This window comes from Paroedura picta, chromosome 13, assembly GCF_049243985.1.
Source record: "Paroedura picta isolate Pp20150507F chromosome 13, Ppicta_v3.0, whole genome shotgun sequence".
Taxonomy (NCBI): Eukaryota; Metazoa; Chordata; class Lepidosauria; order Squamata; family Gekkonidae; genus Paroedura; species Paroedura picta.
In genome coordinates, this window is record NC_135381.1 from 47,288,588 (window position 1) to 47,305,434 (window position 16,847).

Consider the following 16,847-nt stretch of genomic DNA (forward strand, 5'->3'; position numbering starts at 1 on the left):
CTGATGAAACACCATTGACAACAACTCTTTGAGTGCAGTTCTCAAACCAATTCCCTATCCACCTGACTATCTGAAAATCCAGATTGCAGTCCTTCAATTTATCCATCAGAACATCATGGGGAACCTTATCAAAAGCTTTACTAAAATCGAAGTAAATGACATCAACCAAATTTCCCCGATCCAGCAAACCTGTTAGTTGGTCAAAAAAGGAAACTAGGTTGGTCTGAAGGACCTGTTGGAGACAAATCCATGCTGACTTCCTTGGATCACCAAATTGTCCTCCAGATGTTTGTCTTGTGTAGGGCAGGGGTAGTCAACCTGCGGTCCTCCAGATGTTCATGGACCACAATTCCCATGAGCCCCTGCCAGCAAACGCTGTCAGGGGCTCATGGTAATTGTACTCCATGGACAGCTGGAGGACCACAGGTTGACTACCCCTGGTGTAGGAGATTCTGAGGCAGGTAAACTAGAAAAGGAGTCTGTGGCTCAATATATCTGTGCCCCAGATCCAATCCTACAATCTGACTGGATATCAGGCAGCTTCAAGACGAAGATTCTTCCTGAGATCCAGCCCTCTGCGAAAAGTAACACACAAGGCACAGAGGCCAGCTTTAGTAACCTCGACTAGTGTGCAATTGGATGGAGCTGTGATTATGATGTCAACATTGTACGTGTAAACCTTTGGGAACAGACCCATTTCAGAAAAGCTGGGTAGCCAATATACCACACCTCTGGACTCTTATTAACTGACCCCCAGAGACAGAAGAAGACCTGGTTGGTTGGGCCCCACTTTTAACTACCTGGAGGAGTTTCAGAGCGGCTTACAATCGCCTTCCGTTCCTCTCCCTACAACAGATGTTTGGTGATAGCTCAGAGAGAACTGTGACTGACCGAAGCCCCCCTGCCCAGCTGGCTGAATGTGGAGGACCAGTGGAGAACCAAACCCAGTTCTCCAGATTAGAGGCTATCTCTCTTAACCAAGACACCCTGCTGGCTCTCGGAGATTAAACATGGGGGAACCTTCCTCATCCATGCACATATTTCTCTGGCACACACTGCCCAAGCCAGCAGCAGCAGCATTTTGCTTCACAAAACAACCACCAGCCTAACAGTGGTGGAAGGAGAAGGGCCAAGCCACCACGTCCTTATCTCTAATCCTATGATAAGGGCTTGAGTAGATAGACTGTGCAAAACGGGATGCCCACAAGTCTATTCCTGCTTCTCTTAAGCCCGGCCTGGTAGATATGCCTTATGCTGCTTCGTGTCAATGTTCGTTTGGTCTCCTCTGACTTGCAGTGGCTCTCCACAGGGGGGTCTTTCACGATGTCTATTGCCTGTGTCATTAACTGGAGGTATCAGGGATTGAACCTGCAACCTCCTGCATGCCAGATCAAGGCTCTACCCCTGAGCCATGATGCATCCCATCCCGCAACAGAGTGTTGTGTTGGTAAAATAACTTACTAGCAGATTTGGCACTCACACAGCACCTCATCTGTCTTCATGCAAAGCATGACAGAGGACCATAAATTGTGTTCAAAATAAACAAAGGGAGCTTCGTTGGTTGGGCAGCCACCCAATTTCAACTGGAAGCTAAATAAGGGCAATGTTACAAGACTGTATGCATTTGCCCCAATGGATCATACTGAAGTTCAGCCTCAGCTTAGTCTTTGACCCCCGCCAACCCCCCAAGTTCCTTTGTTTGGAAGCTGGCAGAACTTCTCCTTCAGGGAATAAAGAAGGGGGGGGGTGGCACTAAAATGTAGGACATGAAGGGGACCCAGAGTCCTCCAGTATGGAAAGCCACAGGCCATTAGAAATGTGCATTTAGATTTTAATTAAGAAATCTGAACTGGATTTGTAAACATAATTGTTATTCAAAACGAAAACATAATAATGGGTTAACTTTTCAGCAACAAGGATCTGATGAGCTTCAGTCTTACCAAAGTTTCTCAAAGATCTTTCTCTGAAGAGCTCTGAAAAACCAGACTCACTACAAAGAGCACGAGGGAAATTATCTCCCACTTACTTTGTGGAGGAGAAAGCCAAGAGAAAAGTGTTTGTACCATGCCCGCTTATCTCCTTCCCTGACTTGCGCTGATGAGCATCTGGGGGAATGTTGTGTGTACGTAGACTTGTTCCAGCCATGAAATAGTAGGGAAAAGTGAATAAAAATGGAAGTGGAACGAGGAGAGAGATTGCAGTCCAGAGGAAGACTAAATGGGTCATTTGCTATTCTGGTCTTGGTAGCCAGCCCATCTCTCAATAAATAAATACAAATAGACTCTCTAGTGACCTGGCAAGAACCAAAGGCGATGAGGCACCATCAGACTCAGTAGAACTGGAAAGAGTTTAGTGGATCACACTTACTTCATCCAAGATTAAGTTACTCAAGAGGAATATGGAAACTGAGATTATTTGAGGGGTGGTATTATTTTTGTAGAAAGCAAATTCTTGGATCTTGGCCCAGCTTCTCTTCAGAATCACTGCTCCTTCCTGGCTTATTTTGATCCCGCACTTAAAATTAGGGAAATCAGAACTCCTTTATAGGCACTGGATCCTTCCTATCTGTCAGTCTGAGGACTGGCAAAGCCCACCCCTAAAGGGGAGGCCATCCCCTCATGTCTACTGACTACATATTACAAACCAGGGATGCATGCTGGACATCCCAATTCTATGCATGTTCCATCTAACTTTTGGAACTGGGTGGTGTTGGCTTTCCCCCAGCAGAAACCGGCAAGCTCCCTTGAAGAGGAGGTATTTCCTGGGCCTCAGAGACCCCAGTCACATGCTCTCCTTAATCTGCAGCTGGTCCCTGTCCACCAGTGCTTCTTCCCTGCCCTATCAAAAACCATCTCCCACTTGTGGCTAATAGCCCTCATCACAACCTTGACAAGTTTTACCTCCCTTTGGCTCCGCTTCATGGTCTGTGACTCTTCCACATATGTTGGATAATGCAGTTTCGATGCACTTTAGAAGCAGGCCTTCCTGGAGGCATTCTACACGGAGCCAAATAAAACATTTAAAAAAACAATCAGTTTAGACTGCTTTATTATATTACAATTGTTGTTCTGCATTGAATATAGTCTATTGAAAAACTACCTTGCAATGCTCTCTGCACGAAACAATTCATAGCCCTGCCCCCTGTAGTTTTGCCAACTCCACTTTGTTCTCTAATGCAGTCACTAATCTGCATAACTAAAGAACTTCTCTGCATGGCTAATAGAGCAGGTAAGAGAGAAATGAATCGGTGAAAAGCATCTTTCAGAAACAACACTTAAAAGACGCTTAAAGCACCAAAGAGGCAGTTCACCCTGCAGAGCAAAATCAGTTTTGCGGAGTAAAACTCTTCTGCGCAGAGATCAGATGTATTTAGTGAGTTTTCATCAGCTTATCCATCATGCAGAAGAGGCCCTGTTTTGCACAGGGAAATCCAGCTGCAAAAGCACCTTGAAAGATAATTGTCTAGCATGTGCAGAATGAGGAAATGGGCCTCTTCTGTAGCAACATCTCCTCCTTCAGATTGACCCTTCAAATTCACCCACTGTCTGCTGGTCAAGGACTCGCCTGCAGTTTCTCAGTCTGCGTCCAGGAGGATTAGCTTTATTCTGTGATTGGAGGTTCTGTTGGAATAGGGATTGCCTGGTTTACAAAGAGGAAGACTGTGCAGGGGGCAGCAAGAAGAAAATAAGACAGGCTGGGGTGGTCAGCCCCTTCTCTCTCCTGTCAGTCCTCATCTGTCTCCAGATTGCTACTCTCAGGGCAAATTCCCCCTCCTTCTTTGAAGTCCCACCCTCAGACTTAGCCTCTCTCTCGGCTAGAGAGATGTAGTTAGGAATCTCTCGCCGTCTCTCATCTGCACTATCAGGCAGGTCAATTCCTAAATAAACTTTTATCCACTTTTTTAATCAAGTTGTGCAATGCCACTATGTTAATAACTCTGCCAACAGGCCCTGGGCTTCAACAAAAACTGTTGATAAAAATATTTGTCAAAACACACACACCATGATATGGGAAGAAAATATCAGAAAACCTTTTAGTAGAATCGTAGAATCATAGAGTAGGAAGGACCCCGGGGTCATCTAGATGAACCCCCTGCACTATGCAGTATAGAAGATTGTTCAAGGCAAGAATCTGACACAGTAAAGTCCCTCCGCATTTCTGTCAGTTTTCAGCCCTTAATTTCATAATTATTCAGTTATCAAATAGTCAGTGCCACGGAGTACCCCCTCAGGCCCATTTTGGGTGGATCTCTTCGCATACCTGCCAACTGTCACACTGGCCTGTTTGCGCTTGTCCAAGGGGGCTCAAGGAGGCTATACTGGAGTCAACCAGGACCAGGGCTTTTTGAGCCATGGCTTTGGCCTGGTGGGACTCTCTTCTGAAACAGAGCTGGGCCCTGCGGGACCTTAACCAGGGCCTGTTAGACAGAGACCTTTTCCACACTGGTGCAACTGGGCCAGGCTGCTGCCAGGTGTTTCATCTGGGCCTGGGGGGAACATTTTGCCTGCCGGACCCGATATGCCCACCCCACGGGGCCGTCAGTATGTTACAGTTAAATGGATGTTCTTATCATGTTTGTTCCATTATTATATTGTTCTACCTTTATGGCTGTATTGTTATTATTCAATTTATCATATTATCTGTACTGTTTTTCTTTAGTTCCATGTAAACCACCCTGAGCCTCAGGAGAGGGCGGCAGACAGACAGACAGACAGACAGACAGGACCTCCGTCTTTGAAGGATTGAGCATCAGGTGTCTCTGCTGGAGCCACCTCGTCACTGCTTCCAGGCAGTTTAAACCCTTTTAGAGGAGATGAGCAAATGCAGACATAGAACAAAAATGTTTCATTTTCCAGAAAAGTCTCCCAGGGCCTTCTTTTTGATACCTTTCCCAACCCTACAGAGGAAAGCAGCAGGAGTTCTGAGCAGCTGACGCACCTTAAAAGATATCAGGGAGTTTTCAGCAACCCCTGCCACAAAGGAACCGTTTTCCTTTGATCAGATTATTTATGAATGGAACACCACAACTGACAGACCTGTCACATGGAGGATTTATGAACGTTGTTTGGCAGGATTAAGAAATTTGGATTAATTAAAGGCTGAATACTTTAGAAATAACAGCAATTCATAGCATCTTACAAACCACTAAAAATCATTATTCTTCACAAGAGCTCTGAGTAGCAGATAAGAAGCAGAAGAGCTGGTTTTTCTCATTACCCAAAAGATTCTCAAAGTAGCTCACAATTGTCTTCCCTTCCTCTCCCCACATCAGGGACTCTGTGAGGGAGGTGAGGAGAGGAGAGCTCTAAAAGAATTGTAACTGGCTGCATGTGAAGGAGGAGAAGAGGGGAATCAAATCTGGTTATCCTGATCAGAGGACACTGCTCTTAACCACAACACCAAACTGGTAAGGAATATTACTGCTAATTACCGCTTTGTTGGGGCTGCATATTTGAAGGCAATTAGAGAGAAGGGCACACCCTTGACTTCAGGTGCCAAAACTCCAGATGGTGACCCAGGAGTCAGCTGAGTCCCACGATCTTGCTGATGCCCCTGTAATTTCTTGCCCCATGTAGGCTGAGATGCCTGTCTGTTGGATCCAGGTATCTAGGTAAGGGAAGACCTGGAACAAAAACGGGGAGGGGGGGTTATGGAAAGTGCAGGTTTCTACTCCCCCTGGAAGTGGACTAAAGAACTTGTGGAAACATCTCAGGCCATTCCACACGAGTTTAATGTAGCAGAAGGCTTTCATATTGCAAACGCTATTAATTTGCAGTTCCGCAAAACATCACACACAATCTGCAACACTCCTGCAAAAGTTCCGCGAAAAGCGATTCATTGTAGCACTTCTAGGGAAATCGCGAAAAGTGGATTCACCCTCCGAAAAGCTCTACACTCTTGTGAACAATCTGCAACACTAGCGTTCTGATTGTTGCGGTTGCAACAAAGTCCCTCCCCCTGGCTCTCTCCTCCGAACTTCCGGCGAAGCGATCACCATTTTTTTTCCGGAGTGAGCAAAAAGCAACGAACCGGCGAACCTTCATTCACCCAGCGAGGCTTCTCCGGCTACAGTCCCTCCACAGAAGTGCTTTAAAACTCCCCTAAGTCCCCAAGCACAACACAGCCCCATTTGCAAGTTCCCTTTATTTTCGGCCGAAAATCACGCCCATGCAGGGGGGGGGGTTCTTTTCACTCGGGGGAGTGTGGCAACGATGAATCGCTAGCTCACATGCCAGCAGCCAGCTAGATGGGTCTCTCTGTTGCAACGAATTAACGCAGATTCATTGCAACGTGTTTTTTTTTTAAACTTTTCTTAAAGGGAAAGGGGCTTTCCCAGAGCATGATAACAACTGCCTATTGGCTGTTCGTTTGACTGACGGACAGTGGCGGGACAAAGCACAGGAAAAATCACTTCCTGTCTAGCGATTTTTGCAAGACTGGAAACCTGTGGGAAACGAATGAAACGCTACTGGATTCCACTAAAAACGCAGGTATGCGTAACCAAAGACACATTGGTTGCTAAAGGATACTCTCAGAAGTATGGAGAAGACTATGATGAACCCTTCATATCCATGAAGATGGCTAGGGGGTCTTTTACCTCATTCTCCTTCCATGATGGTCCCCTTGTGCCAGCAGTAGGAGGAGTGGAGGAAGAGGACAAAGCCGATTCCATGGCAGCTAGCAGCTCTTTGCTGGAAACGGGCAGCAGGCTGTGAATGTGAGCTTTTTGTTCCCACCTTGGTCTGCCCAAGGGGAATGTAGAATACTGATAGGCTGGAGAGGCTTGCTGGCCACAGTGATTGGACCCTGAAGATCATGTGGTTGCATTTTTAGTGCCCAGCAATATTTCTCCCCTCCATAGAGCACATGTAGCTTCCACCACTGAAGTTAAAAAGCCCTTCTTGTATACAGAATAGAAATACGGAGCACTGACACCACACTAATAGGGAGAAGCCTCCACCATAACAGCCCCACCCCCTGTTCCCCTTTAATCACCTCCCACCAGGAGAAAAAGTGTTTTAGATAGGGTGGCTGACCGCTCCCAATAGATAAATGTGCACTTTTGAAAGAACATGACAAAATATTTTACTTCTACCGGTACATGGGCATGTAGGTTTGTGTTTGCATACCAACGCGGACCGGGCCATTTTAAGATTTTTTTTGTGTGATCTGAAAATGGAGAGGGGAGGGCAGGAGTGAGGGCGAGTACAATGCTCCTGAGACTGTCACATGTTTCTCCTTTCAGATAGGCTTGTCACGGTTTGCACCCCAGTTTGCACCACGACAAGAAAGGGGAAGCAGATTTATCCGCTCTGCCTCATAGTGGAGCAAACAGGACAAAAACTCATGCCAGCCCCTGCACAGCCACGGGTTGCTGCTGATGTCATGAGGAAGCAGCACTAAAACCCATGAGCAATGAGAAGGTGTGCAGGGGCAAATTCCTCGTGTGGAGATGGTCCTAGTAAACTGGTGTAAAATGTTATATATTGACAAAAAGCATTTATGGTCGTATTGCACAGATTGGTCACCATGGGTGCGGCTGCCGCTCTCGTTGAGAGCCCACTGATCTACCATACTTCTTTAAAGAAAACACATCGGAGAACATTACTGGAATAAATAGACTTCGTTGAACAGCCGTAGCTGATTCTCTTCTCTGCCCTATCTGGAGACTGGCAACCTTCTGTTCAGCCAGCCTCCTTCAGAGAGGAAATAATAAGAACTAACTGTCCTGTGAGACAGGAAAGGAACTGCATCATCTCTGAGGGTCAGGCTGGACTCCCAACCCACATTTTGCTCCATGTATCCATTTTCCTCAGGCCAAGAAGAGGCTGTTGCAACGGCATTCTGTCCCCATTTCAAGCGGTGATAATTTTATCATTTCCTTCGCTGCTGGCATCATGATTTAAAAGCTATATCTGTTTTCCAATTTGATTTTCTTTCTAACTTGCTTCAACAAAATCAAACCTCCCAGCTTTCTCACTTTGTTGAAATGTTTGCAGAAAGAAGACAGGGTTCCAAGCTGGCCTGGAGGAACAAGAGAAGCATGTTGACCACGTGATATTACTAACCTCCATACCGCAGAATACTCCATACCTCCACACCCATTTGCCAACAAGCCCTCATTAGACAAGGACATGTGCCTCTAGGCCTAACAATAGCCCCAAATATTTCTAGATATTGATCTAAACTACGTGGAAGGAGTTTTATTTATAGGCCAGCTTGCTCACCTCTTTTAAAATATATTATAGTAACCTTAAAATGCTATAAATTGTTATATTGTTATCTGTAAACCGCTCAAGGAGCGGTATAAATAATTCGCTAAGGCTAAGGGGGGTGGGCTAAGTCCAGGATAGGAAACAGGGGCCATTGGCCCCTTGGCCCCGGACTGACAATTGGAGGGGCCAATCGGAAGGCGCGAAGCTCCTTTCGATTGGGCCCTCACCAGGACAGACCAGAGTTCCATCCTCTCCCATACCTCTCCCCACTGCAGGGAGAGGAGGTCAGCAGGGCTGCCAAGGGGAATGAGAACAGAGGCTTGGACAGGCTGCGCCAGCCCTTTTCGCCCCAAGGCTGTCCTAACTGTCAAGTCCAACTGCAAATGGCCTCAGAGCCCTGACAGAGCTGGCAGGAGGCTGCAGAGTGCGCCCCCTCCCCTCCCTCCCTTCAGGCCTGCTGCGAAGGAACCTCTGACAGGCCCTGACTGAGGGAAAGAGGCCTTTCCAAGAGCAACGCAGGGGAGCCTGAGGGCCTTCCTTTTGAGGGGGGGGGGACTTACCCCTTCTGCCAAACAGCTGGCTGACATGGAGGCCACAGAAAAGCCCCTTCTCACTTAAAATACTGCTCTGACCGGGGGTTAGACACATAGAATCATAGAATCATAGAATCATAGAGTTGGAAGGGGCCATACAGGCCATCTAGTCCAACCCCCTGCTCAACGCAGGATCAGCCCTAAGCATCCTAAAGCATTCAAGAAAAGTGTGTATCCAACCTTTTCTTGAAGACTGCCAGTGAGGGGGAGCTCACCACCTCCTTAGGCAGCCTATTCCACTGCTGAACTACTCTGACTGTGAAAATTTTTTTCCTGATATCTAGCCTATATCATTGTACTTGTAGTTTAAACCCATTACTGCGTGTCCTCTCCTCCGCAGCCAACAGAAACAGCATCCTGCCCTCCTCCAAGTGACAACCTTTCAAATACTTAAAAAGGGTTATCATGTCCCCTCTCAACCTTTTCTCCAGGCTGAACATTCCCAAGTCCCTCAACCTATATTCATAGGCCTTGGTCCCTTGGCCCCAGATCATCTTCGTCGCTCTCCTCTGTACCCTTTCAATTTTATCAACGTCCTTCTTGAAGTGAGGCCTCCAGAACGGCACATAGTACAGGTGTGACCAGTGCCGTATACAATGGGACTATGACATCTTGTGATTTTGATGTGATGCCTCTGTTGATACAGCCCAAAATGGCATTTGCCTTTTTTACCGCTGCATCACACTGCCTGCTCATGTTTAGTTTACAATCCACAAGTACCCCAAGGTCTCGTTCACACACAGTGCTACCTAGAAGCGTATCCCCCATCCGGTAGGCATGCTTTTCATTTTTCTGACCCAGATGCAGAACTTTACGCTTATCTTTATTAAATTGCATCTTGTTCTCATTTGCCCATTTCTCCATTGTGTTCAGATCTTGTTGAACTCTTTCTCTATCTTCCGGAGTATGTGCCAGTCCTCCCAATTTGGTGTCATCTGCAAACTTGATGAGTAGTCCCCCCACCCCCTCATCTAGATCATTAATAAATATGTTAAAAAGTACCGGGCCAAGCACCGAGCCCTGAAGTACCCTGCTACTCACCTCTCTCCAGTCTGATTAAACACCATTGACAACAATTCTTTGAGTGTGGTTCTCTAACCAATTCCCTATACATCTGACTATCTGAAAATCCAGATCGCAGTCCTTCAATTTATCCATCAGAACATCATGGGGAACCTTGTCAAAAGCTTTACTAAAATCCAAGTAAATAACATCAACCGAATATCCCCGATCCAGCAAACCTATTCCTTGGTCAAAAAAGGAAACCAGGTTGGTCTGGCAGGACCTGTTGGAGACAAATCCATGCTGACTTCCTTGGATCACCAAATTGTCCTCCAGATGTTTGCAGATCGCTCCCTTTAATATCTGCTCCATTATCTTCCCCACAACAGAGGTCAGCCTCACTGGTCTGTAGTTTCCCGGGTCATCCTTCCTCCCTTTTTTAAGATCGAAATAACATTTGCTCTCTTCCAGTCCTCCGGGACATCTCCAGTCCTTAAAGAGGTTCCGAAGATGATGGACAAGGGCTGTGCAAGTTCTCTGGAAAGTTCTTTGAGTACTCTCGGGTGCATTTCATCCAGACCAGGGGATTTGAACTCATCCAGTGCAGCTAAATGCCTCTCGACAACCTCTCTATCCATGTTAACCTGCCACCCAGACACTATCCTTTGGCTACGGCCATCTCTAGATGTGCCTAAACACTTTGACCTGTGTGAAAAAAACAGATGTAAAATTGGCACTAAGCCTTTCTGCTTTCTCTGCATCCTCCGTTAGAGTTTGTCCATCCGCACCCAACAGTGGGCCTATTGCCTCCTTCACTTTACGTTTGCTCCTCAGATAACTGAAAAATCTTTTCTTGTTACAATGGGCTTCCCTGGCCAATCTTAGCTCACTCTCAGCTTTGGCCTTTCTGATGATTGATCTACAGTGCCTAGTAACCTGTAGGTACTCTTCTTTAGAGCTCTGTCCTTTCCTCCATTTCCTGAACATTTTCCTTTTCTTTCTTAGTTCCTCTTGAAGTTCTCTGTTCATCCAAATAGGCTTCTTAGAGCTCCTGCAGTGTTTTCGTCTTTCTTGGGTAGTCATTGATTGAGCATGCAATAGCTCCTGTTTGAGTAGCGCCCACCCTTCACATGCTCCCTTCCCTTCCAGCATTCTCGTCCATGGTATGACACTCATCATGTCTCTGAGTTTATTCAAGTTTGCCCTACGAAAATCCAACATCCGCGTCTGACTACAAGCTTCCTTGGCTCCCCATCTCAAAAGGAATTCTATGAGGACATGGTCACTTCCCCCTAGGATCCCCACCTCCTTCACCTCATCCACCAACTCTTGCCTGTTGGTCTGTATTAAGTCCAGTATGGCTGAACCTCTTGTAGGTTCATCTACCATTTGATAAATGAAATTGTCAGCCAGGCAGGTCAGAAACTTGCATGACTGAGGACGCTTCGCAGAGTTTGTTTGTACTGACTGAGGTGATTGCTGGGTGATTGCTGGGAGGATTAAAAAGGCCTGCTCCTTGCCAGAGGTGCGAGCGTTTGGCACGAGCCGAAGGGCGAGAGACAAAGGGCTCTTGGCCTGAGGCTCTTAGCCTGGGGTTATTGGCCTAGCAATTAGAATTAGAATCAGTAGATTATATTTCCATAGTAGTTGCACTGCCTAGAAGTTATAATGGACCTCCAGGACACTCATCTCATCATCTGCAGTGAGTGTGACATGATTGCCTTCCTGAAGAGGATAAGGGGATTGACCTCATTACGGAGCCTCTGCAGGCAGTTCGGAAAAAGACTCAACAGCGTAGAGCGAGATGGTTCTCGGGGCTTTTGGAGCTCCAGAATAGATTTCAGGCCTTCAGAGGAGGTGCAAGTGTGAATGAGGGAAGAGGTCCCAAAACAAAGTCTAAGACAAAGTGAAGAGGCCACGGGGATAGAAGGAAATGGAGTTGAGAAGAAAAAAAAAAGGAGTGTACTGGTAATTGGAGACTCCCTGCTAAGAGGAATGGATCGCCATGTGGCTGGGCCCGACCCCCTAACCCGAGAGGTGTGTTGCTTGCCAGAGGTGAAAATTAAAGACGTTTCAGAACGGCTGCCCAAACTCCTCAAATCTACGGATCGCTACCCATTTGTGATGGTCCATGTGGGAACGAATGATATGTCCGTAAATACCATCGCTCCTATTAAAAAAGACTATCAAGATCTGGGGAGGAAGCTCAAGCAAATGGGGGCACAAGTGGTATTCTCTTCAATCTTGCCTGTCAAGGGAAGAGGAATGCGTCGGGAGAGGAAGATAATGGAGGTGAATCACTGGCTGCGCAGTTGGTGCCAGCAGGAGAGATTTGGTTTCTGGGACCATGGGATAGGCTTTCTTGAAGAAGGCCTACTAGCACCTGATGGACTACACTTGTCGAAGCTGGGGAAGAATGTGTTTGGCAGGAACCTGGGGAGATTCATCAGGAGAGCTTTAAACTGAAGCCACAAGGGGAAGGAGACCATCAACATTGGGACCAAAAGTAAAAGGATTTAGATGCCTTTATACTAACGCCCGAAGCATGGGCAATAAGAAGGAAGAGCTGAAACTTCTCATGCTGATGGAAAGGTATGATCTAGTAGGCATCACAGAAACTTGGTGGAATGATTCTCATGACTGGAATGTAATGGTGGATGGATATGAACTGTTCAGAAAAAACAGAATAGATCGAAGAGGTGGAGGAGTGGCACTGTATGTGAGGAAAGGGCTTAGCTGTCAGGAAATTCTAGTGAAGGAGAGCATATCTGCAGTGGAAAGCATCTGGGTGAAAATAAGCGAGGGGAAAACAAACAGTGTGGTGGTTGGTGTCTGCTACCGACCGCCTGACCAACGAGAGGATGTGGATGCTGCACTTTGAGCAGCTCTCAACCTCAGACTCTGCCCCTGTAATTCCGGGGAGATAGAGTCAATCTCTCACGTCCTCTTAATGTGCCCCACCTTCAACTCTGTAAGAAATAAATTCATCCTCCCATTACTCAGGAATTCCTCCAAAGAAAAAGTTAAATTCCTCCTGTGGAATAGTAGGGGCCATATTATTAAGCAGGTTGCCAAATTTTGTGTGCATGTGCTTACGGGATAGACAACTTAAGCTTAAGTGAAGATTTTTAGAGGAAAAATGGATTAGGATAGTCGAAGCCTGGAACTAACCTGAGAGAACAGAAACATGGCATAAGTATCAACATGACACACGAAGCACCAGGATCCTACTTGCAATAAGCTATTTGCAGCAGTATAGACGACAATTTCTAATCATTGAAGCAAGCAAATCTGTGAACCATTTTGTACAGTGTAGCTCTATTGCCTGTGTGGACAAGACCTCTTGAATAATTCAATTTTGCATGAATTGTGGAAAGCCAGGAAACTGTGGGAAGCCAAATCTCCTTGGGCAGGCCATCCCACAAGGCCCACAGAGGAAGCACATCTACAGGCAGCTGGACTGATCGGGAGGGAGGATGAGGCAAAATGGCTCTTTTCACCTTCGTACTGCAGCCACCGGACGCAGAAGGCTCTTGTCTGCACAGGTCCCTCATCTCTGGGAAGAAACTTTCTCATGGAGGGGAGAGCAGGAAAGATCCCGCTGTCCTTGGACCTTCCTCTTACCATTCATGGGATCCTGCCCAATATTTATAATGTTATTGGGTATTACAAATACGTTGCCATTCAAAAATTTAACAGATCCATAAAACCATCTTTAAGACTAAATAATTTTATTAATATAGTATAAACTTTCGCAAGCTGCGGCCTATTCAGCTATCAAAAGAGTAACCACTGGCAACAACCAAGACTTGAAGGGAACTTTGCTGGTCCATTAACCTCCATCCAAGTCCCCCAAATGAGCCTCTTGTGGCGCAGAGTGGTAAGGCAGCCGTCTGAAAGCTTTGCCCATAAGGCTGGGAGTTCAATCCCAGCAGCCGGCTCAAGGTTGACTCAGCCTTCCATCCTTCCGAGGTCGGTAAAATGAGGACCCAGCTTGCTGGGGGGTAAACGGTCATGACTGGGGAAGGCACTGGCAAACCACCCCGCATTGAGTCTGCCATGAAAACGCTAGAGGGCGTCACCCCAAGGGTCAGACATGACTCGGTGCTTGCACAGGGGATACCTTGACCTTTACCTTTAAGTCCCCCAAATTGTTCATTACTTTATAATGTATTAGTTGGTTGTAATAAAATGACTTGTTGCTTGCTTGATTTTCCCCCCTCAATAGGCTATTTATGTCTGTCATCTGAAATAAAAACAACCCTAAATGTAGCCATTCAAAAGACAGATCCTAGAGCAGAAGCAAGAGAACTTTCTACCCTCTGACACCACCTGGGAGTTTGGCTCTCTGCCCACTAGGAAAGGTTGCTCTTTTATTGGCTTTTGATGATGTGGAAACACTTCTACTGGTGTGGTCAGAAAAAGGCAAATGAATCTGGACATGACCTGTGCATCCCTCCCTGCCCCCCGGCAGAGTGAAGCAGAAGGCGAGGGGAGGCAAGCAGGCACTGGCAACGAAAGCCAGAGCAGCAGGCCTGCAGGGCTGGCCGTGAGGGGAGGCACACAGGTGATGGAGATCAGGCATGTCTCTCACCTGCTGCTATGATTGGTGGAATCCCATTCCTCCTAAACTTGCATTCCAGATGGTGGGCCATGACCAATACAGTACATGATGGGATATTTAAAAATTCTTACGTGTGAACACATTCCCTCACTACCACAAATTATGCAGTCGAGTTTCCTGCATTTGGGGAAATTAGGGGAAATCGCAGGGGTCTGCACACCTGGGGTATAATGGATGAGCCTCACTCTGGAATGCCTCTTTTGTGATCAAGGTGTTTCCCCGGCCAGACATTTGATTAAAGCAGTGCTAAACTGTGGGTTTTCATTTGGAATTCTTGTATTATCTTTATATTGTAAGTTGCCTTGGCCTCCATAAGGAAGAAAGGCGGCTCACAACATTCAGATATACAATAAGCTAAAATATATTAAAACCACTCATAAAATAACTCAAAAGAAAAATAATACAGAATATAATAACAACAGTATAAATAGTTAGCCAAGCTGCGGTCTTCCAGCAGCATGAGGGGTCCAGATTTTGAGGTTTTGGGGGGGGGGCAAGATGGAATGTGTCACAGTCCTGGTCTCCACCACACACCTGCTGGCAGAGCTCCATTCTGAAGTCCCTGTGGAGCTGAGTCCGTTCTGTCAGGGTCCTCAACTCTTCTGGAAGCTCATTCCACCAGAATAAAATCAATAAATATATCTTCACAGTGGAGGACTGAGGCCCCACTCTGATTCCACCAGTAAATAATAAAATGTATTTGTATATGGCCATAAGCCTTTACATAATTACAATATAAACAACAAATGTATAAGATATATTTGATCAGATAAAAGCACTGGAAAATAATTTATGCATAAAACCACAAAGCGTTAAAAGTGGCATACAAAAGAATAAAATTTAAGTATTTGCTGACAAGTTTGTCTCTTGTTTTAGTTGACTAGCAGGTGGCGACTATCCCAGTAACGACGCGGACCCAGATTTGGCAACAAATTGGCCGCAGCCGTTTATTACCACAAACCCCTCCCACCGGAGGGTTGGCCCGCATGCTAGGTGAAAGGAGCCCCTGCCTTGTCAGCCGGCCGGCTGACCACCCATAACCGCGGCATTCCAGCTCCTCGCCTCACTCCCAGCCGGGAGGATGGGATGCCTTCCGCCGCGGGATCCCTGGGAAGCGACCCTCGAGGAACCCACGGGCGTCCGCCTCCATGGGGCCCTGTCCCTTCGCTTGGCCCCGGGCCCCTGGCCTCCCAGCTGGGTAGGCCGCGCCCGGTTACGGCCAGTCTCCTTAACGAGACCCCCTACTCCAGGGAGTCCCGTACGCAGACGGGCTCCCTGCCAATGGGCTCCTTACCTGCATGACCCAACGACTGCGACGAAACGGTAACGAACAAACTGGGAGGGCTGGGTGGGTAGCTGTTCAGGCCGAGGTCGGGGAAGAAAGAGGGCGGGCCACGTGCTCGCGGCCTTTTAAGGCCAGTGGCCCCGCCCCTCTCCCCGGTGCGCCGCGGCGCAGCCCGCCGACGCGGCCAGGGTCCACGCCGCTTCCGGGCGCCACCGCCGCGTCAACGGCGGCCGCGCTCAGTCGCGGCCGCTATTTGACTAGCATGTGGCGACTATCCCAGTAACGACGCGGACCCAGATTTGGCAACAAATTGGCCGCAGCCGTTTATTACCCAAAACCCCTCCCACCGGAGGGTTGGCCCGCATGCTAGGTGAAAGGAGCCCCTGCCTTGTCAGCCGGCCGGCTGACCACCCATAACCGCGGCGTTCCAGCTCCTCGCCTCACTCCCAGCCGGGAGGATGGGATGCCTTCCGCCGCGGGATCCCTGGGAAGCGACCCTCGAGGACCCCACGGGCGTCCGCCTCCATGGGGCCCTGTCCCTTCGCTTGGCCCCGGGCCCCTGGCCTCCCAGCCGGGTAGGCCGCGCCCGGTTACGGCCAGTCCCCTTAACGAGACCCCCTACTCCAGGGAGTCCCGTACGCAGACGGGCTCCCTGCCAAAGGGCTCCTTACCTGCATGACCCGCCACTGGACAGGAACCGCCAGGTCCCTGTTCCCGCCAACCCTCGGAAAAAAACGCCCTCAAAACATCCCGCACGTCAGACAACCATAGGTCACACCCCTGGTCAGAAAGGTGGACGCCGTCTGACCTGAACAACAGCGGGGAGCGAAAAGTAATCTTGGGGTGGGAAACAAGCACACCCCCCAAGGACAGAACGGTTTTTACGGCAGCCTTGTTCGGACGACCTGTAGCCCCTCCCTCATCGGCGTCTGGAATGCCGTCGCCCATGGCCCTGATCCCCCCTGCGCCCCCCGGAAAACCCCCGGGAAGGGCGCGGCGAGGAACCGCTGGACCCGCGCGCCGCCTGCCGGAAAGGCCGGCCCGGACGACGCAACGGGGATGGGGACCGGTAGGCTTCCCTGGCCCGTTCCCGGGGGCCCCCCAAACGATGGCGCATCCCACCGCTG

At 48.1% G+C, this 16,847-nt stretch overlaps 1 pseudogene; it reads right to left on the bottom strand.

Moving 5' to 3' along the window:
- Nucleotides 1–14,493: 14,493 nt before the first annotated feature.
- LOC143823271 (U1 spliceosomal RNA) lies at nucleotides 14,494–14,670 on the bottom strand (annotated as a pseudogene).
- Nucleotides 14,671–16,847: the final 2,177 nt, after the last annotated feature.